This window comes from Lissotriton vulgaris, chromosome 7 (assembly GCF_964263255.1).
Source record: "Lissotriton vulgaris chromosome 7, aLisVul1.2, whole genome shotgun sequence".
In the NCBI taxonomy this organism is placed as follows: domain Eukaryota; kingdom Metazoa; phylum Chordata; class Amphibia; order Caudata; family Salamandridae; genus Lissotriton; species Lissotriton vulgaris.
Window position 1 is genome coordinate 1,405,305,619 of NC_141695.1, and position 22,134 is coordinate 1,405,327,752.

A 22,134-nucleotide genomic window follows, 5' to 3' on the forward strand; every position below is an offset into this window, starting at 1 on the left:
GACTAGGTCCTGCCCTAGGGGTGGGACCAGGAAGGGGGTAGTTACACCCCTCTCCCCTGCCGAACTTTCCCCAGGCCAGGGGCCGCGCGCCCCTGGAACTGGTTCTAGCCGGCAGATGCGTAGTGAGCACCGGGGTGCCACTCCGCAGTCACCTTCGTGTAAAGCCCTACCTACCCAGAATACACAAACCCTGTCTGGGACGGCGCGAGCACCGCCCTCGACAGGAAACCCTTTGTCCAAGCTCTCCTCGCTGGAAGGACTCCCAGCAGCAGGAGGTCAGACTCGTGTCTGTGGTGGCAGCATCCATTTTGTGGAGCTGAGGCTTCAGTTAACTTTAACCGGGGTTCAAAGTTACGTACATGTCGTGTCCCTCTAGAAGGGCGGAATGCTAACCTCGTCGCCAGAATTGGTGAGGGGGCAGCATCCCGATTCGTATGACACCTTACTCGACATGTCTTGATAACGCGATACCGAAGTTACCGATATGATACGCGTTATCATGGAACAGCTATTGGGTCTTGGTTCCGCAAGCTGCAACCGGGCTCGGCTCGTGCCAGAGCCCAATTCACACGATTCCACGCACTCTGCCTTCAGGATTGTTAAGGCCTGCCATAGGAGTGACTGATAGGAACTCGGGTGTCCATTTTGAGTTTAGATATAGGGATACTATACCTACAGCAACGGGCGAGTACGCCCCGTTGCCCCAGCTGTCGTGCAGCCAGTTGTGTCAGATTTAGATGGCCATCCAGGGGTGGCATAATACATGCTTCCGCTCCTGGTAGGCCCTGGGTACACCGATGCCCTGAGTTACAGGGTCTGACAGGGTGGCCCAGTTCCAATTGGGTAATGCACCTAAGGTACATGGAATCCATTTTAGAGAGAGAGCAGTAGGCCCGGGGTCCTGATTGGCAGGGCCCCAGGTCAACTAAGTCGGAAAACCAGCAAAACACCAGGCAAAAAGTCGGGGGTAACCATAGTCAGGTATCTACCTTCCTACACCTCAGACCCAATCCCATATGTGCTTCTTGTAGTAAGAAGATTCTCCGGTTCGTGTTTGGAATTACCCTATCCCCCACTCCAGGGATTCGAGCAAACGGAACGGAGTTTGCATCAATTATGTATGTATTACTGAGTGGATAGTTGAGAGGTAATGCTGAATAATCGCCTTTTAATGAGGCTTTTACCGCTAGTATTGTTTCCCCATCTATGTGTTTTTCTGAACGCTTTTCAGTGGCTACGGAAGCCGGTTGAACCGCTTCCGCTGTGGCTGTGTTAGCCAATGAATTCCCTACAACGTGAACGCCATCACGTTGATGGCTCAATGCGTGTATCACGTGAGTCTTTCGTAGTTCTTTCTGCAAAAGAACTCTCTGTTCCCAAAGCCTTTTATGCTTTATTGTAGCACCTGTAGCACCTGTGTCATCTGTGTACCCGTTTTTGATCGATGTCTGCATGTCACTGTTTTAGGATTTGATGCAGAAATACAAATCGCACACTATTAGTGTGGGGAATTCGCGATCGGCATTTTCAAGCGCCATATTTAAAGTTCTTATTTCAGCTCACTGAGCTGAACATTTCCTGAGTGATTCCGTTTTGGTAATCATTGGTTTGAATTTACCAGAGCGCCAGCGACCTTTAACAATCGTGCACACTGCATCATAGGATTTATTTTCTACATCATAGTGTTGTGCGAATCTGTCCATATAGGTTACGTAGGTATATTTTTCTAGAGGCAGAATTTCAGCTGGCAGAGGATATTCGAGTTCATATACTATATCATCTAGTTTTTTCAGTTTTGGGTCAAAATAGTATTTCACGTCTTCTGTAGCAAAAGAACTTTCCCATTCTATCCATTTTGGATCTAATACCCCTTTAACCAGGTTACGTGGGCTTGTTAATGCCTCAAGGGCTGATTCTGCTGAAAAAACAGATATTCTTCTGCCTTGGGCTAGGGCTCTTTCTTTAGCTACAGCAGTTCTAACCGCAGTTAGAATTTTTTCTGTAGAGCTGAATTTCATTTCAGCTTGAGTGTACAAATGTGATTTGTAAGCTATAGGTACCGTTTCTCCCTCATTAGAGGTCAGGTATGTGAATCGCATCTTCCTGAGATGACTCGGATTACAAAATTGCGTGTGTTCTCACGTGTTTGCAATTTTGTTTTAGTTAACATGTCTGTTTGTAGTGATCTCAACATTTCTGTGTGTTTTCTGAGTCCAATTGGTTTGTTTGAAATCTGGTCTTATTAATTCATAGAGAGGTTTAACCCTCTCAGCATCATTTAGATGTGTGTTCTTCCGAAATTCAGGAAACCTAGTAGTGATTGTAAATTCTTAAGCATTTTTGGTGCTTGAAGTACAGCACATTTCTCTAAGAAATTGTCTGCCAGGCTTTTGCCTTCATTTGATAATTCATATCCTAAAAATAGGACAGTTAGATGGGCAATTTGTGATTTTTTAAAGTTGAATTTGTAACCCTCTGAAGTGAGTCCAAGTATTATGGTGGTCACTCTTTTCAAGTGAGTCTCCAGGTCATCATCTGTGAGATAGATGACATTGACATATGATAATGCTTCATCATCATATATTTGTAGTAACTCTGCTACCCTTGCTGAGAATAATCCTGGGCTATTCTTGAATCCCTGTGGGAGTCGGCAAAATTGTTTTGCGAACCAAATATTGAGAAAGCGGTCAAATACCTGCTTTCAGGTGCAATGTTTTGACAGAAGAATGCATTAGAGATGTCTAATGTCGTTTTATATTTTTTGCGCACAATGTTATTCATTAGTGCTGCACTATGTGAGTTTTGTACTGCAAATGTTTTACAACAGGAGTTAAGGTGTCTGTAGTCCAAAACTAGACGATATGAATCGTCTGGCTTGGAGACAGGAAACAAAGGATTGTTCATTTGAGAGGTGCATGTTTCGATCACCCCTTGGTATTCAAGTTGATCTAAGATCGCCCTGACTTGTTTTTTAGCTTCTTGCTTAACTGGATACTGCCTTTGTGCAGTGGGCTGATTTTTTAACTGGATCTTGTGGTGAGGTGAGTCCTCATCCCATCCTACATTATTTTTGTACAGAGCAGGAGCTTGGGCTACGGTCCATTTTCTTGCCAATGTGTATTTTTTTATGAATATGGACATGATTCGAGAAGGCAGGCATAATCATTTATTTGCCATGAGGGCATTCCCTGACAAACTCTGGTGGCCAGTCTTTCTCAGCTAACAGAATGTCATAGCCCTTTGAGAGTTTTCCCAAAAGAGACCTTTTATCTTTCTAGTTTTATCTCCCTCTAAACGTAATGTTATTTCATATAGCTTGTGGGGCACACTAACTCGTGTGTCTGCAGTTTCCACTTGAATGTACTCATTCGTGTCCACTGTCTCTAGAAGATTCATCAGGGTCTTGTGAGCTATGGTCACTTCTGCTCCGCTGTCTAGCATTGTCTGTGCCCACTCTCCGTTTTTTAGCTGTGTCCTCAGAATTCTCGGCATGTTTAATCTTAATACTTGCTACATCTTTCTGGGAAATTGTAATTTTTTACTTTGATGAGCAGGTTCCTTGTCTTTGGACTTGACGTGCTCTTTGTGAGAAGTTGGCCTGATATGTAGTGTTCACTATTCTAGTGATCACTGTGTATCATTCCAAACAACCCTTATTGATGATTGGTTGTAAGTCAACCTTATAGACCAGCTATCCTAGTAGCATGGACAAGAGCAGTCTTTAGGCTAAACTCTAGAGGGCGTGTTAAGCCAGCTGTTATACCATCACATATACCCCTTGAACACCAAGTGAAAGGACACCACACAAGTTGTTATGAAAATAAAAGGATATTTATTTATAACAAGTCTACCCTGATCTCTTTATGAGTCAGGGAGCTAAGCACACAACAAAACTCTTAAGAAAATACTTTAAGTTGCACAATTTACACAAATGCCCGAGGGGCACGAAAAACCATATACTACAAAAGTGGAATGCGAAATACTAGCAGGTAAGTAACTCGATCCAGAGGCTTCAGGATCGCTAGGACTACACTACAGAACCCTAAGGTTAGGAGCAGGAGGCCTAGGGAGATCGGGTGCAGAGTGTGCACTCTCACGCGGGATGCGGGACAAAGTCTATGGATGCTAGATTTCGTAAAGTTAGTGTTATCGGACGAATCCGACTAGTTAGGATGAAAACGAAAAAGGATCTGGACACTTAGATAGTGAACCTACGTTGGAGCACTGAAATGCTCAAGTTACCTAGCCCAGGGGCTGTGGTTGCATAGGGTTCAAAAGACGTCGGGAATCCTCGTTACAGTCTATGGAGCCTGAAAGAAGAAGTTGCTGGCAGGCGACCAGTGATGAAGTTCGATGTGATCCAAGCCTGGATCGGAGTTGAAGATGACCTGAAAGCAGAGGGGACTCAGTTCTTGATCACTAGTCAGTGATCAGATGGGCTCCAGGATGGCACCGGATGAAGTCACCTCAACCAGGTAAGTGGGCGACGCTGGGCTCTGCAGTCTCTCGGACCAGGAGGCGTTGTCAGCGACCAGGATGGAGGTGCGAGCTGTCCCATGAAGGTGTCTGCTGTCGGCGCTGCTGAAACCAGGATTGGAGCAACAAGCCTTGGCAAAGGCAAGCCCACGCGGTGGACTCAAGATGGCATCTGGAGTGGACCAGGAGGGTCCGGGGTGCTCCTCTGTTGGAGGGGAGCAAGGGCCAGTCTGGAGCAACCAGACCAGCGATGGAAGTGTCGTGGTTCGTCGTCAGGAGGGCCACAAGCCAGCAGGCAAGTAGCCGGACAACGCGGTGAGCAGCAAAGAGCAGATGGCCCCACGCAGATCTCGTGGATGCTGGGGGGCTGGACTTCGGTGCTGGGGCTGCTCAGGGTTAGGGCTTCTCAAACCCCAAAGCACTCACTCGAGGATCCCTCGGCGGTCGTGCTGGATAAGCGTTGTGCAGACTTGAGAATGGCCGGTCCCTCGAGGTCTCGTCATACCCACGAATCTCAGCTGGGCTGATGATGTAGGTAGAGGTCAGAGGTGCCAGGGAATCCGGGTCTCGTCGAGCTGGGCAGTCTTGATCCGGAGGATGGACTTACAGCAAACCGCAGGCGCTTAGATGGTGCCCGCTGGTGCAGGGTGGCCACTCCTTAGCCACAAGGGAGAGTCTTCAGAAAGGTTCAAGAGTTCTTTTGTGGAAAGTCGTCAAGATTCAGAATTATCTAATTTGGGAAGGGGGCCCGCTCCTACCTTTATACTAAAGAAAGGGGCTGGCACGCAACTAGGTCCTGCCCATGGGTGGGACCAGGAAGGGGGGTGGTTACACCCCTCTCCCCTGTCCGGACTTTCCCCAGCTCAGGGGCTGGTGTGCCCCTGGAACTGGTTTAAGCCGGCATATGCACAGTGAGCACCGGGGTGCAACTTGCAGTCACCTTCCTCTCAGCCCTGCCCACCTGGGATACACAAAGCCCTGTCTGGGATGGTGCTAGCACCGCCCCGGACTGGAAACCCTTTGTCCAAGCTCTCCTCGCTGGAAGGACTCCCAGCAGCAGGAGGTCAGACTTGTGGCTGTGGTGACAGCATCCATTTTGTGATGCTGAGGCTCGAGTTAACTTTAACCGGGGTTCACAGGTACATACATGTCGTGTCCCTCTAGAAGGGTGGAATGCTAACCCCGTCGCCAGAATTGGCGAGGGGTTAGTATTCCAATTCGTATGACACCTTACTCGACATGTTTTGATAAAGCGATACCAAGGTTGGCAAATAACCGCGAGGATTATAATGCACTTAAGAGTATATGGTACGCGCTATCATGGAACAGCTATTAGGACTTGGTTCCGCAAGCTGAAAACGGGCTCAGCTCATGCCAGAGCACCATCTCACATGATTCCAAGCACTCTGCCTTCAGGATTGTTAAGGCCTTCCATAGGAGTGACTGATAGGAGTACATGTGTCCATTTTAGGGTTAGATATAGGTATACTATATCTAAAGCAAAGGGTGATTGCACCACTTTGCCCCAGCTGTCGTGCAGCCAGTTGTGTCCGATTTAGATGGCCAGACAGGGGTGGCATAATACATGCTGCAGCCCCTGGTAGGCCCAGGGTACACCTATGCCCTGGGTACAGGGACTGATAAGGTGGCCCAGTACCAATTGGTAAATGCACCTAAGGTACACGTGTCAATTTAGAGAGAGAACAGCTAGGCTGTGGGTCTTATTAGCAGGCCCACAGCCAGGGAAGTCGTAAACCAGTGAAGCAAAAAGCAAAAATCTGGGGTGATCATAGGATTGCAGACCCGACTCTCCTACACTCTTCTCTGTGTTCTGACCGTCCTCTTCTTTCCGATTTCTGTGAGGAAGATCGAGAAAGAGTCAGTGAGAAGGATCGAGAGGGAGGTGTATCAACATCTTGATATCTGTCTGGTTTTCTTATTTTATCCCTATCTCTAAGGTTGTATCTTTTTTTAGAGGGTTCCCTTTGGGGAGACTTGTCTTCTCGGCCTGGAGATCTCTCTCTACGCTGAGGAGACCTTCCTCTTGACTGGAAACGTTTTTCCCTGGGAATGGTTTGTTTATTACCTTCCCAACTCTTTTTTGGAGTTTTTAAATTATTTTTAATAAATGTTTTTTCAGGGTTTTCAGTTAGTTGGGGTTTTACCGGTTTCCCACCCAAATATCTTCCTAGCTCTTCATAGGATTTTTCTATGATTCTGGCAAGTTCCAATGGTTGGGCTGCTATATCTGTTTCCTTCAATTTCTGGTGGTTCTTTAAATCATCCCTTGCCAATTGAACTAATTCTCTATATGCCTTTGTTAATTCTTTTAGTTTAACTAGGAGTTGTTCGCTTGACATTATTTCGTAGTCTGGGTGTGTTGCATAGGACCGGCCCGTTTCTTCTGGTCTACCTAGTGGACCAAGCCTGGTGATGTGATCATTAGGTTTTAGGGCGCCTTTAAACCAGAGCAGGTGCTCTTGGTATTTTAGTGGAATTTCAATCTCCTCGAAAGGAGTGTATTCATCCGGAGGTTCCTCTATTTTATAATAGTGGAAGTCTTTTGTCGTGGCGTGTGCTGCTAGAAAATGTATCCATGAATAGAATACCTCTGTCTGCCGATATTCATTTGCCTCCATCACAAATATGACTGGACCACCTCGTGCGGTCAGTCCATTTTCTATAAGTTTTAGAGTTATAGTTCTTCTTACATCGACCGGAATGAGTATAGCATCCGGGTCGGTTTCAAGGAGACTTGTGTCTTCCTCTAAGAGTCGAGCTGCTTGTCTTGCTCGCTCCCTTTCTTCGTCACTTTCTGCCTTTTAACTGACTGAAAAGTTTTCTGTTGCAGATCGAGTTTCAAGGAAACAAAGATTAGGTGCACAATATTTTGGAACACTGTATCCTTCAACGTTGATCAAACCAAAAACTAATAAATAGGATTCTCATCCTACTAAGTTCCGGCGGATATTAACCTTTCACCCACTCCAGACGTCTATTGGAGTTTTTACGGGGAAAGGGTTCTGTGTGAAAAAGCACGACTGAGTTACTCTAGTGTCTTGCATTAGATTATCGCCTTACCAAATGTTGGGCGCCATGTAGTGTAGTTCCTATTTTCTGAATAGGCTCTGCGCATTGGAATAACAAACAGCAGTGTAGACGTAGGACTGAGGTCATCTAGGTCTCTACTGACTATGTTAAACTTAATTTAGGTTTGCGCCAGCTAGCTCAGAGGTCACTGGAAACTTTCTTGAATGAATAGGGAGGGACAAGCTCCCCTGGCTCAGACAAGAAGGGATTCAGTTTCCGACAACCGCATAAACATGACAACTTTGCTCCCTCAGAATAAGAGTGTATCTCTAGAGTCGTGTGAAAACAATAGACAGCTATTTCACTCAGTCAGCAGTGCATACTTAGTTTCACCAGAATGCAGAGAAATAGAGAGACGGCGTTTTCAATAAAAAGGTGTTATTTATTGAGCAGTCTTCTTCCTCATGCAAGAGAAATGAATTGCCACATTGCAATAATTAAAGTAAAGTAAAGTGCGTACAGTAAAAAAGTAATATGAAATAATACTGTAAAAGCATTGATATGGTTTCTTAGCCATATGATACTTTAAAATGGATAAAATATATACATACATAAATACATTGACTAACGTACTCAACTGGTGCTTCTAACTAAGCCTACCCCGGTGTACCTGACCTAAGCCTAATACTTTGGGAAGGGATGATTAAGTAGCAGTTTAAGTTAAGTTGGTTAAGATTATTTTGCCAAGAATCTGCATCAAGGGGGGGCGTGGCCACGGCGTCGAGCGGAATGGCTGCTCCGCAGTGAAGCTCCTCCGAGCGGGCGCCCGAAGACGGCAAACGGATATGTGAACTGGCGGATGGGTCGCGCGGCTGCTGAGCGGGCTGGGAGCATTATCCGGCGCTACTAAGCGGCCCCGCCGTGCCTCTGTGATACACGCAACTGCGCTGCCGCGTGGAGCTACACCGCACTCCCTCAGTGCACACCCACGATTGAGGTGGCAACATCCAGCATGTGGAGGCGGCCTGTGGCGCTCCGTTGAGCTTACTGTGTCTGGCCCGCGTTTATTGTAATGACTCTCCTGGTCTGAGGCCACATCATTGCCTGTCGCACTTTCTCTACTGCACTTGCCCTGGTGAGGATCGTCACCGACCGCCTGCCCTACCACTGATCCCGGCTCTCCGCCACTGTCGCTGCGTCTGCGGCCCCGCCTCATACCTGCAGAGATGGGGAAAAAGGACCCCGCCCAGAGGACGCTTAACTTTGATAAACCACCACCGCCTGCCGCTGACCCCCCTCCGGGTGCGGCTCCTGGTGCACAGGGGGCCCATGATAGTGGCGACGCAACATCCATGATGGCCGCCTTGATGGGGGAGATGCGTGCCGGCTTTAAGGCGCTGGACACTCGCTTTGACAGTCTGGAGAAAAAACTGTCTGACATCGGCTCCACGGTGCAGGCTCATGACCGGCGCCTGGACTTAGCGGAGTCCAGGGTATCTGACCTGGAAGACGGGTCCTCCAAGGCTCTGAAAAGGCTGGAACGGGTCGAGAAGATTCTTAAGGACGTGGCCATTAAGAATGAAGATTTGGAAGCGCGGAGCCGGCGCAATAATATTCGAATCCTTGGCGTGGCGGAGACAACTGCCACGGGCCGGTTCGACACCTTTGTGGAGAAGCTCCTCATTGAACTGTTCGGCAAGGATAGTTTCACGCCCGGCTTCGTGGTGGAAAGGGCTCACAGGACCTTGGGGCCTAAACCAAATCCGGGGCTGCATCCTCGGCCCATCATTGCCAGGATCATGAACTTTCGAGACCGAGATGCTGCCCTTCGGGCTGCGCGGGAGATGGGTGAAGTACAATGTTAGGGGAGTAAGCTGTCCTTTTTCCCTGACTACACCTTGATGGTGCAGGAAGCGCGACGGAAGTACACCAGGGTCAAGGCGGCTCTCCGCAACCTCGGCCTCTATTACTGCATGCTTTACCCTGCCCGTTTAAAGGTGGACATTCATGGCAGATTCCGCATTTTTGATTCCCCGGCTATGGCTCAAGAATTCTGCCGCTCATACAAACAGGTATATTTACAACAAGGGGTGGTGAGGGACAGAGTCTCTGAATTAAGCAGAAAGCTCTCACCCAGTCAAGAGATCAGGGCTAGATCCAACACCGTTTTTTAGCTCACTGCACCATCCCAGTTTCAGAACCTGGCTGTATGCAAATTAGTCTGTTCCTGTCCCAGTGCATGATGGGAACAGGGCAAACCAAACTACAAAAGCCAATTCTTACACTGGGAAGGAAACAAGCTCCCGGGGACCGGTTTCTGGCATTACAGCCGTCTTCGGCCCGGTTTGCTTGAATCCTGATGGTGCAATGAGCAAGGGTCTCACATCTGAGAATACCCTTCCACGCTTAGGGTGGACAAAAATATTTACAACAAGGGGTGGTGAGGGACAGAGTCTCTGAATTAAGCAGAAAGCTCTCACCCAGTCAAGAGATCAGGGCTGGATCCAACACCGTTTTTTAGCTCACTGCACCATCCCAGTTTCAGAACCTTGCTGTATGCAAATTAGTCTGTTCCTGTCCCAGTGCATGATGGGAACAGGGCAAACCAAACTACAAAAGCCAATTCTTACACTGGGAAGGAAACAAGCTCCCGGGGACCGGTTTCTGGCATTACAGCCGTCTTCGGCCCGGTTTGCTTGAATCCTGATGGTGCAATGAGCAAGGGTCTCACATCTGAGAATACCCTTCCACGCTTAGGGTGGACAAAAATATTTACAACAAGGGGTGGTGAGGGACAGAGTCTCTGAATTAAGCAGAAAGCTCATACAAGCAGGGTCCTGGTTCGGCTTCTGGCTCCAGGCCTACATCTCCACAGCAGCCAGACACACAAGCTAGCGCCGACTTATTTGCCGACTCTGGCCGGGGCTGATTGCCTATGACACTCCGACTATGGTTGCATGTTTGTTAGATGGGGTGTGTCGTTACATCCAGATTTTCATGCTTTCTGTTATCTCCGATTTTGTGCGGTTGGGTTGCCCGCTCGGGGGATAGCGTTGCTTCCCCCCATGGCATATGCCTATGTGTTTTGTTCTTTCTTCTGGGGCGTGTCACGCTTCAATCTGCAGAAATATCCAGATGCTCTGTATCACTGTTTATTGTTGTTCTGCACTGTTGCTCGGAAACTAACTGGGTTTTGCCTCTCTTGGGGTGTGGGGAGGCTGGGTGGTGGGTGGGGGTGGGGATGTGGGGGGTTTTTTTTGGTTCCCCTTTTTTTTCCATTATCATTTGCTTGCGAGGCACATGCTGTTGGCTTGTTGAATGACCGCTCCTTGCTCACACATATTGATCTGACGCTATGGCCCGGATAGGTTTGCAGGTTGGTCCATCGAATTTGACGTTGATGACATGGAATGTTCGTGGGCTGAATTCCACCCGTAAACGGAAACAGGTTCTGCAATACGCTGAGAGACATAAGACTGATGTCCTTTTTATACAGGAGACTCACATGGTTCAGGCGGACACGGCCTCCTTTGCTAGCAGCTGGGGCTCTCACAGAGTGTTTTCATGCTACAGTAGGTATGCACGTGGGGTGGCAATTCTCATTCATAAGCGGATTCCATTTGTCTTCATGAATAGCAAAATTGATAGCGAAGGCAGGTATGCTTTGCTCTCTGGGCTGTTGTATGGCCATAAAATTGTTTTTGTGGTGGTCTACGGTCCGAATACTGACTCCCCGGCCTGTTTTGAGGGACTGTACCTCTCCCTTTTACAATCTGACATAGACATGCTAGCGATAGGGGGCGATTTCAACATGCTGATGGACGCCAGTAGGGATAGCACGTCCCCTTCCCCGGATCGCAAACCACTCTCCCGCGCTGCGGTGGCGTCCATATGCTCCCATTTTTCCCTTCTGGACATAGAGACCAAGTTGCACTCTGCCTCTCCTGCTTACACACATCATTCCAGCTACCACAGCACCAGCACCAGAATAGATTACTGGCTACTTTCTCCAGGTTTGGCGGGCTGGGTCACAGATCATTGCACTCTTCCCCGCACTCTTTCAGACCATTCCCCAGTGGTCCTGTCCCCCGCAGTCCCCCGACTGGGCGGCTACGAACGGCAGTGGAGGTTTCCTGAGAGGGCACTAACAGACCCGGTCTTTATGGAGGGGGCGCGTGCTGCAATTGAACAATACTTTGAACTCAATACTGGATCGGTAACCACCTGGGCCACACTGTGGGAAGGGTTTAAGGCTACTATAAGAGGGGTTTGCATCACCAAACATGTTGGGGCGCTGCGAGATATCCGTACTACTTTGTCCCGCCTGGAGAAGGAGTTGTTGGCTGTTGAGAACGTGATCCTTACTGACCCTTCCCCAGGCCACGAGGCGCGCCGCCTAGAATTACTCCTAGAATTCAGAGACGCGGCAGACAAGGAATTGAAGTATTTGAGCAAATATCACACAGCGCGCCAGTACGGTGAGGGCGATCGGCCAGGTAGATTGCTGGCTCAGCTATTGCGCCCTCCCCGACAGGCGGCGTATGTTACTGAAATATCGGATGCGGAGGGCGTCTGCCATTTTACTACCCCCGCCATTTGCAACACCTTTTTGGCATACTATCGTCATCTTTACAAAACTGCCCTTACAACAGACTGTTGAGACCCGGTGCCGTACATTAACGAGATCTCCATGGTGTATCTGGAAAAATACATACAAGATTTCTTGGCTCATCCCATCACTCCAGAACTGATTGCGGAAGCGATCAACTCCTTAAAGGGGTCCTCTGCACCTGGCCTTGATGGCTTCACGGAAGATTTTTATCAGGAATATAAGGAAGAACTAGTGCCCATACTTATGGAGGTCCCCCGACGCTTCGCGAAGCGGTCATAGTTTTACTGCCCAAACCAGGACGTGACCCCACGATCTCCAGCTCTTATCGCCCACTTTCACTTCTAAACCTGGACTATATGATCTTGGCCAAAGCGCTGGCGATGCGGTTAGCGTTGCTGGTTAACACCATTATCTCACCAGTGCAATCGGGCTTTGTCCCTCAGAGGTCAACATCACTGAACCTTTGCACGATTTTTTCGGTCCTACACAGAATTGACCCGGCCACCCCCGCTGCCGCTGTCTTTTTAGACACCGAAAAAGCTTTTGACACGCTAGAGTGGCCCTTTTTTCTGGATGTGATGCGCAGGATGGGCATGCCCGCGATGTTTGTCGCGACGGTGGAGCTGCTGTTCACTGTTCCCGCGGCCCGCATTCGACTAAACGGTACCATTACCGACAGATTTACGCTTTCCAGAGGCACCCGCCAGGGGTGCCCCTTGTCTCCCTTGCTCTTTATTCTGGCAATGGACCCCCTGGTGAGACACTTACAGGAAAAACATCTCCACAGAGGGCTGCAGTTCCGCACGGGCCCTCTCTTGGTTTCGCTCTATGCGGATGACATGGTCTTATATGTCCGTACCCCGGAGACCAATCTGAAACCCCTGCTAACTTTGGCGAGTACTCTGGCCTTAGGATCAATTGGCATAAGTCACAACTGTTTCTCCTCACAACTGCTACCGCGCAATGGCCCTGCTCCCTCCCACTGGAGTGGTGCGAAGAGTCCGTCAAATATCTGGGGATTCACATACACCTTGACACTGTGTCCATTATCCGCCTCAACTATGGGCGAGCCCTTGACTTTCTGGAGGATAACGCTGACAGGTGGCTCCGTCTCCCTTTGTCCATGGCTGGGCGCATTGCCATTGTTAAGATGGTTGTCCTCCCACGATTTTTGTACCTTTTCAATAATATTCCGATTCCTCTTACCAAGATTTTTTTTTACTCAATTGCGTACTGCCTTGCTGAAATTAGTATGGGGGGAAAATGCCCACGACTAGCCTGGCGCACACTAACTCTGCCCTACGAGCGGGGTGGCTTTGGGGTCCCGGATTTCTACCTTTACTACCTGGTCGCCCAGTGTTCCTACGCTCACTCTTGGTATCATCCTGATGCCAGGATTCCGCATTTACGGCCCGAAGCTGACGCGACGCTCCCGGTGAGCCTCGCGACGATTCTTCCCAAGGGCCTCCCCCGAGAACCGCGGGACATACTCCCGCTAACCACAACGACTTGGGCTTGGGAAAAACTCAGACGCTTGCTTCACGTAGACATGCTATACTCTTCCCCCCTCCCGCTGCCAAATGCCCACTGGCTCCCTATAATGGGCGAAGAGGTTGTAAGCAGATCACTGTCGAAATTCCAGCTGCACACAATTGGCGACCTATTCCCCAATGGCCACGTTTTCACAATCACTGAGGACCCCCGCTTCAGTGATCGTACATTTATGGACACATTCATTCTTACAAGAGTGCGGGCACTGTTGAGAGCCACCTTCGATACATTCCCTCTCCCGCCAGATGATACCCCAGCCCTTACACACATCAAACAGACCACATCGGGGGCCCACATGGTGTCCAAACTTTACAAGCTGTGCTTGTTTTCACATCCCTCGTCAGATGTAGCGGTTCGCACCGCTTGGGAACTTGACATAGCCACACAGATCACAGATGACCAATGGGAGGCGTGTTGTCTAATGACCAGGGAGGTCTCCATGAATAGCAAACACAAACTTATACATTTTAAAGACTGTACCACACTCCGGCGCTTTCAAATAGGATTGACCCCACCAGACCCCACACCTGCCCTAAATGCAATGCCCCTCAGGCTGACTTTGCACACCTTTCCTGGACCTGCCCGAATTTGTACACTTACTGGGTTGAGGTGCACAGAACGTTGGGTGAAATACTGGATCTATCACTGACTGTCACGCCTGAGATTGCCCTGCTGGGGTATGTGTCCAATTTCCCTCGCAAAATCCGCAAATTGGCGTCCATTTGCTTCCTGCTGGCCAAAAGAGAGGTGGCACTGCTTTGGTGCTCGCGATGCGCTCCTACAGTCGAGTCATGGCTCAGGAGTGTCGCATTCTGTAATGTGAACAGCGTGGAGTATTCGGAACAGCTTCCGACATCCTCCCGCCCCTTGGATATCTGGGGTCCATATCGCCAATATCTGGCTGGGAGGGCGGAGGTGGCACCCTCTCAATCCCTGCATCCCAACACTCCAACCGGGGTGGGTTAGAACGTGGACCCTCCTTCTTTGACCCTGCTTTGGTGTTGTTGTGGCGGCATACTCATTTTCCTAGTGGGTGGTGGCCGGGTTCTGGTGGGCTGGGGGCTCCTCCTCCTTCCTGGCACTGGAACCATCTTTCCCTGGTGTGGCAGGCTGGGGTGCTGTGCCGGATCCGGCTAGTGGGCTATTCTGTCCTCAGCCGCGTATGTTGGCTTCAGATGGTTGCTTGTACCTTTGAAGGGTGGTGTCAGACATCGTCTGTCTTTACTCCAGGGCGGTTGTTGCCAATAGCACTATACATTGTCATACTGCCTGAATTGCAATGTTGTTCTCGCAAGACGATCACACATGGAGTTCTGTTTCGTTCTCCCCTTTTTCTTTTTTTTCTCATTTACGTCCAATTTATATTGCTATGTTTTCATTTCTGTTGCCTTATCAGAAAAAATCTACACTGCTGTATGCATGCTATCCTGCTATGCAATCCTAATGGACAGTTACGTGTACACCTTGTTTTGCTGTCTATGTTACCTGCTTTTCTTTTGTACAGGGTGTATATCTGCTTGGAGACAATGTGGATTACTTTACTTGCCTCAATAAAGTGTTTTACAAAAAAAAAGAATCAGCATCAAGAATTCTCTTAAGGGTTTAGTCAGCTCCGTAACTTGGTAATAGAATGTGGGAGGTCTGGTATCTCTTTCCTCAGGACTCGATATCCCAGCAACCCGCAAGGGTAGGCTGGAAACACCGGAGCTGGATTTTCTCGGCTGGAGAAAAAGACAGCATCTCTCTCAGTGCTTCAAACAGGAGGGGCAGCTTCCGTGGGCACTCGCATCAGCTGGGCTCTCGGGCAAGTAGATGGCCGCTCTGCTCCAAACCACTGTGTGTTTGCTTAAGGCAATTGTTGGTATTTTATACCTGGAAGGTGCCGAGTTTGACGTAAGGTTGGACATAAGATGTCACTAATAACTAACAGTTCTTTCTGGACTTCAGGAGTTCTTGTTCAAATCAAAACAAAAGCAGGGGGGTTTTCCCAGGCTGCTGGAGGCTTGGTTTGTTTAAAGAACACGTTGTGTTTTCTAGGAGTCGATGGGAGTAGCCGTGCTGTGCTTTGGATTGCATGGGCTATTACTGAATATGAATCTGATTCTTATGCCTTTATCAGGATATTATTGATTATAACCTCACAAGGGCATAAATCGGGAATATAGAATTAGGGTCCTAGATATGAACACGACAAGGGCGATCGATAGACAGACAGAAAGAGTGACGGCGATCGATAGACAGACAGATAGAGTGAGGGCGATCGATAGACAGACAGATAGAGTGAGGGTGATCGATAGACAGACAGATAGAGTGAGGGCGATCGATAGACAGATAGAGTGAGGGCGATCGATAGATAGACAGACAGAGTGAGGGAGATCGATAGACAGAGTGAGGGCGATCGATAGACAGACAGATAGAGTGAGGGCGATCGATATATAGACAGAGTGAGGGCGATCGATATATAGACAGAGTGAGGGCGATCGATAGACAGATAGAGTGAGGGCGATCGATAGACAGATAGACAGATAGAGTGAGGGCGATCGATAGACAGACAGATAGAGTGAGGGCGATCGATAGACAGACAGAGTGATGGTGATCGATAGACAGACAGATAGAGTGAGGGCGATCAATAGACAGACAGATAAAGTGAGGGCGATCGATAGACAGACAGACAGCATGAGGGCGATCGAAAGATAGACAGAGTGAGGGCGATCGATAGCAGATAGAGTGAGGGCAATCGATAGACAGAGTGAGGGCGATCGATAGACAGAGTGAGGGCGATCGATAGACAGAGTGAGGGCGATCGATATATAGACAGAGTGAGGGCGATCGATAGACAGACTGATAGATAGACAGAGTGAGGGCGATCGAAAGACAGACAGATAGAGTGAGGGAGATCGATAAACAGACAGAATAACAGAGTGAGGGCGATCGATAGACAGACAGACAGCGTGAGGGCGATCGAAAGATAGACAGAGTGAGGGCGATCGATAGCAGATAGAGTGAGGGCAATCGATAGACAGAGTGAGGGCGATCGATAGACAGAGTGAGGGCGATCGATAGACAGAGTGAGGGCGATCGATATATAGACAGAGTGAGGGCGATCGATAGACAGAGTGAGGGCGATCGATAGATAGAGTGAGGGCGATCGATAGATAGACAGAGTGAGGGCGATCGATAGACAGATAGAGTGAGGGCTATCGATAGACAGATAGATCGACAGATAGAGTGAGGGCGATCGATAGACAGATAGATAGAGTGAGGGCGATCGATAGACAGACCGATAGATAGAGTGAGGGACATCGATAGACAGACAGAGTGAGGGCGATCAACAGACAGACAGATAGAGTGAGGGCGATCGATAGACGGACAGATAGAGTGAGGGTGATCGATAGACAGATAGATAGAGTGAGGGCGATAGACAGACAGATAGATAGACATAGTGATGGCGATCGATAGACAGACAGATAGAGTGAGGGCGATCGACAGACAGACAGAGTGAGGGCTATCGATAGACAGACAGATAAAGTGAGGGCGATTGATAGACAGACAGACAGCGTGAGGGCGATCGATAGACAGATAGAGTGAGGGCGATCGATAGATAGACAGACAGAGTGAGGGAGATCGATAGACAGAGTGAGGGCGATCGATAGATAGACAGAGTGAGGGCGATAGATAGATAGACAGAGTGAGGGCGATCGATAGACAGACTGATAGATAGACAGAGTGAGGGCGATCGAAAGACAGACAGATAGAGTGAGGGAGATCGATAAACAGACAGAATAACAGAGTGAGGGCGATCGATAGACAGACAGACAGATATATAGATAGATAGAGTGAGGGCGATCGATAGACAGACAGATAGAGTGAGGGCGATCGATAGACAGACAGATAGAGTGAGGGCGATCGATAGACTGACAGATAGAGTGAGGGCGATCGATAGACAGACAGATAGATAAATAGAGTGAGGGCGATCGATAGACAGACAGAGTGAGGGCGATCAATAGACAGACAGAGTGAGGGCGATCGATAGACAGACAGAGTGAGGGCGATCGATAGATAGACAGAGTGAGGGTGATCGATAGACAGACAGATAGATAGACAGAGTGAGGGCGATCGATAGACAGACAGAGTGAGGGCGATCGATAGACAAACAGATAGATAGACAGAGTAAGGGCGATCGATAGACAGACAGATAGAGTGAGAGCGATAGATAGACAGAGTAAGGGCGATAGATAGACAGACAGAGTGAGAGCGATAGGTAGACAGAGTGAGGGCGATAGATAGATAGATAGACAGAGTGAGGGTGATCGATAGACAGACAGATAGATAGACAGAGTGAGGGAGATCAATAGACAGACAGATAGAGTGAGGGCGATCGATAGCCAGACAGAGTGAGGGCGATCGATAGACAGACAGATAAAGTGAGGGCGATCGAAAGACAGACAGATAGAGTGAGGGCAATTGTTAGACAGACAGATAGAGTGAGGGCGATCGATCGATAGACAGACAGATAGATAGACAGAGTGAGGGCGATCGATAGACAAACAGATAGATAGACAGAGTAAGGGCGATCGATAGACAGACAGATAGAGTGAGAGCGATAGATAGACAGAGTGAGGGCGATAGATAGACAGAGTGAGAGCGATAGGTAGACAGAGTGAGGGCGATCGATAGACAGATAGAGTGAGGGCGATCGATAGACCGACAGATAGAGTGAGGGCGATCGATAGACAGACAGATAGAGTGAGGGTGTAGTGTAGTTCCTATTTTCCCAATAGGCTCTGCGCATTGGAATAACATAAACAGCAGTGTAGACGTTTGACTGAGGTCATATAGGTCGCTACTGACTATGTTAAACTTAATTTAGGTTTGAGCCAGCTAGCTCAGAGGTCACTGGAAACTTTCTTGAATGAATAGGGAGGGACAAGCTCCCCTGGCTCAGACAAGAAGGGATTCAGTTTCCGACAACCGCATAAACATGACAACTTTGCTCCCTCAGAATAAGAGTGTATCTCTAGAGTCATGTGAAAACAATAGACAGCTATTTCACTCAGTCAGCAGTGCATACTTAGTTTCACCAGAATGCAGAGAAATAGAGAGACGGGCGTTTTCAATAAAAAGGTGTTATTTATTGAGCAGTCTTCTTCCTTATGCAAGAAAAATGATTTGCCACAATTGCAATACTTAAAGTAAAGTAAAGTGCGTACAGTAAAAGTAGTATTATGAAATAATACTGTAAAAGCATTGATATGGTTTCTCAGCCATATGATACTTTAAAATGGATAAAATATATACATACATAAATACATTGACTAACGTACTCATTTGGTGCTTCTAACTAAGCCTACCCCGGTGTACCTGACCTAAGCCTAATACTTTGGGAAGGGATGAGTAAGTAGCAGTTTAAGTTAAGTTGGTTAAGATTATTTTGCCAAGAATCTGCATCAAGAATTCTCTTAAGGGTTTAGTCAGCTCCGTACCTTGGTAAAAGAATGTGGGAGGTCTGGTATCTCTTTCCTCAGGACTCGATATCCCAGCAACACGCAAGGGTAGGCTGGCAACACCGGAGCTGGATTTTCTCGTCTGGAGAAAAAGACAGCGTCTCTCTCAGTGTGTCAAACAGGAGGGGCGGCTTCCGTGGGCACTCGCATCAGCTGAGCTCTCGGGCAAGTAGATGGCCGCTCTGCTCCAAACCACCGTGTGTTTCCTTAAGGCAACTGTTGGTATTTTATACCTGGAAGGTGCCGAGTTTGACGTAAGGTTGGACATAAGACGTCACTAAGAACTAACAGTTCTTTCTGGACTTCAGGAGTTCTTGTTCAAATCAAAACAAAAGCAGGGGGGTTTTCCCGGGCTGCTGGAGGCTTGGTTTGTTTAAAGAACGCGTTGTGCTTTCTAGGAGTCGATGGGAGTAGCTGTGCTGTGCTTTGGATTGCATGGGCTATTACTGAATATGAATCTGATTCTTATGCCTTTATCAGGATATTATTGATTATAACCTCACAAGGGCATAAATCGGGAACATAGAATTAGGGTCCTAGATATGAACACGACACCCACTCCACGGATAGGTGTCCATCATTACTAAAAACTAAGTAATAGTAAACATTCAATGATTGTGGTACTGAAAATTCTGGACTCGGGTGTCCGTGGTACTGAACCACAGGACTCGTGTCATAAACATCGTCGTATCTTGACGATTTTGGTACTAACAGACCGGTAATGGTTTAAATACCATGCATAAGTATTCTCGTCACGTTCGAGTGACAAAATCACCCTTAAACCTAAGTTTTCGTCTTGAACCCTCGGGTTCCATTTTGTGAGCAGCAGCCATTTTGTGGTTGCCCTTACATAGCCAAATGACTAAGGCCGAATTCGACCTGAAGGACACGTACACCTTTGTTGACTCCTCTGTGACCTGGGCAAGCTGACTCCACTGCCCGGAGCCAAACCTGTTCGGGCAGTTCCTTTCCCAGTGGCCGAATGAGATTAGTATCAAGGCGCGACATGTCATAAAACTCCTCATCGCACAGAAACCATGCCTAATCTTACACACACCTGTCCCTGTTTCTTCTTTATGACCTGCTTTACGAGGAGGAGGTGCCCGTTTTTATTGGGGGTCCGTCGATATCTGATGAAAGTTCTGGGCCTTGCCGGGTAATTTATCATAGACTGGACAAACTAAAATGTGGGCTTGTCATCATGAATCTGCTTTTCCTTTGTAGTGAAAATATGTATATGATCAACTGTAAAATAAGGAATGTTTGCCTGAAGCTTATTATTTTGTATAAAAAGAGAAGGCTGGTTTTGTAAATTCGAGCAGTCTCCTGAGAACATACATGCTGTTGTACTTCTAGGATACCTGTTACTGGTTGCAGCCAATAAATACGATCCTTGACTTCACCTAGAAGACTCTGTGTTTCTGTAGTCTGAAACAGGAAGGACTCGAAAAATGAGTGTTTGTACTGTACTCTTTTCAAACAGTGTCATCATTCAGATAAATGCATATATATATCAGCTGAATGAATTGCGAAAATTACACATGAAATGGCTCTAAATACAGAAAAGAAGGTCTAGACCATTTCATCACATATTTATACAAATTGCTGTATATGTGCTAGAGGCTGAGGTAAAATATTGTCTCCAGTATCCTAAAATAGAAGCTCTGTTCTCAAAGAATAGTTCTACTTTAAGCAGAGTACCATGTGCCAAAAAAAAAGGTAAAATATTTTGAAAATATCAGCAAAAATAATTTCGCTTTCAGGGGAAAAAGTTCCAATATTTTCTGTAGCTCTGTTTATCAAAAACTGAAGGCCGAATTCAGAGTTCAGGGAACGCAGTGTGCTCATTGTTTTTATTAAGAGTTATTCTCGTTGATTGGAGAGAACATTATCTCAGACAGACCTGCAAAAAATTGGTCTACCACATCAAGTCAAAGTTCGACCAAGAACGAAAATACTGCAACTGTGCAGTTCTCTGCGTGATTGCTATCATCGATGGTTGGATCAGCAATGCTCACAGAAGGCTGTACCTGTTTGGTGCTGCTTTCCTCTCTTACCTCACCGCCACCTACTCGTAGTGTTGAAGTCTCAACGAATGCCGTCATCAGAATCGGTAGCCGCTGGGGACAACACGATGCATGGGTCGTTACCGGACCTAGCAAAGTATCGATATCCATTGGTACTGCTGATTGTAGTGTAAGACAGATGTCCAACACGCATTCTTCTCCGCATAGCAGACATCGAAGCACAGGTATGATGCAATCTTGCCAGATCGGTCTGAATGAAAGAAACCAGGTTGTACTCAGATCTCAATCCGAGGACCTTAGTGATACGGTCTCGGTATCGTATTGCTAGGATCGTTTCTTCCATCGTTGCTAGAGTCTTGCCTTTGGATTGGCTTGCCATATCGGTGCAGAAGAAGCAAAAATAAAATTCCTGCCACGAGTCCCAAGATTAAGGGTAGGCCGCCGAAGACAGAATGGACAAAATTCGGGAAGATGCCCAGAACTGTTTCAAAGGGTGCTAACAGACCCGAAAAAATTGTCTTAAATACATGTGCGATGCCACTGGTATCAGACATGTTTAAGATTTGGCTTAACACTTCTACGAAATGTACGGGGCAATTTGTTGATAAAAGGGTATCTCTGCTGCTGTCCTTGCAACTTGCAGATCATATGTTTCTTTTGATGACGTTAAAGGCACAGTTGTTTGTAAAAGAATAGACTTCATTCTGCTTAAAGTATCAATTCGAATAGAAGAGATATTCAACCGAGGCCATAACGCAGCCCCCATATCTGGATTGCTGTGTGGATACAATACTTGCATACAGCAAATGGCCCTGGAAGTTACAGTTGTCAGATAGGCTTTTCCAGGCAGCATGCCACAACAGCTTTGGCCACTTATTAAAATGTAACTACTGTTAGAAAGTGGTCTAAAAAATGGCTCTATCTGTTTTGCAGG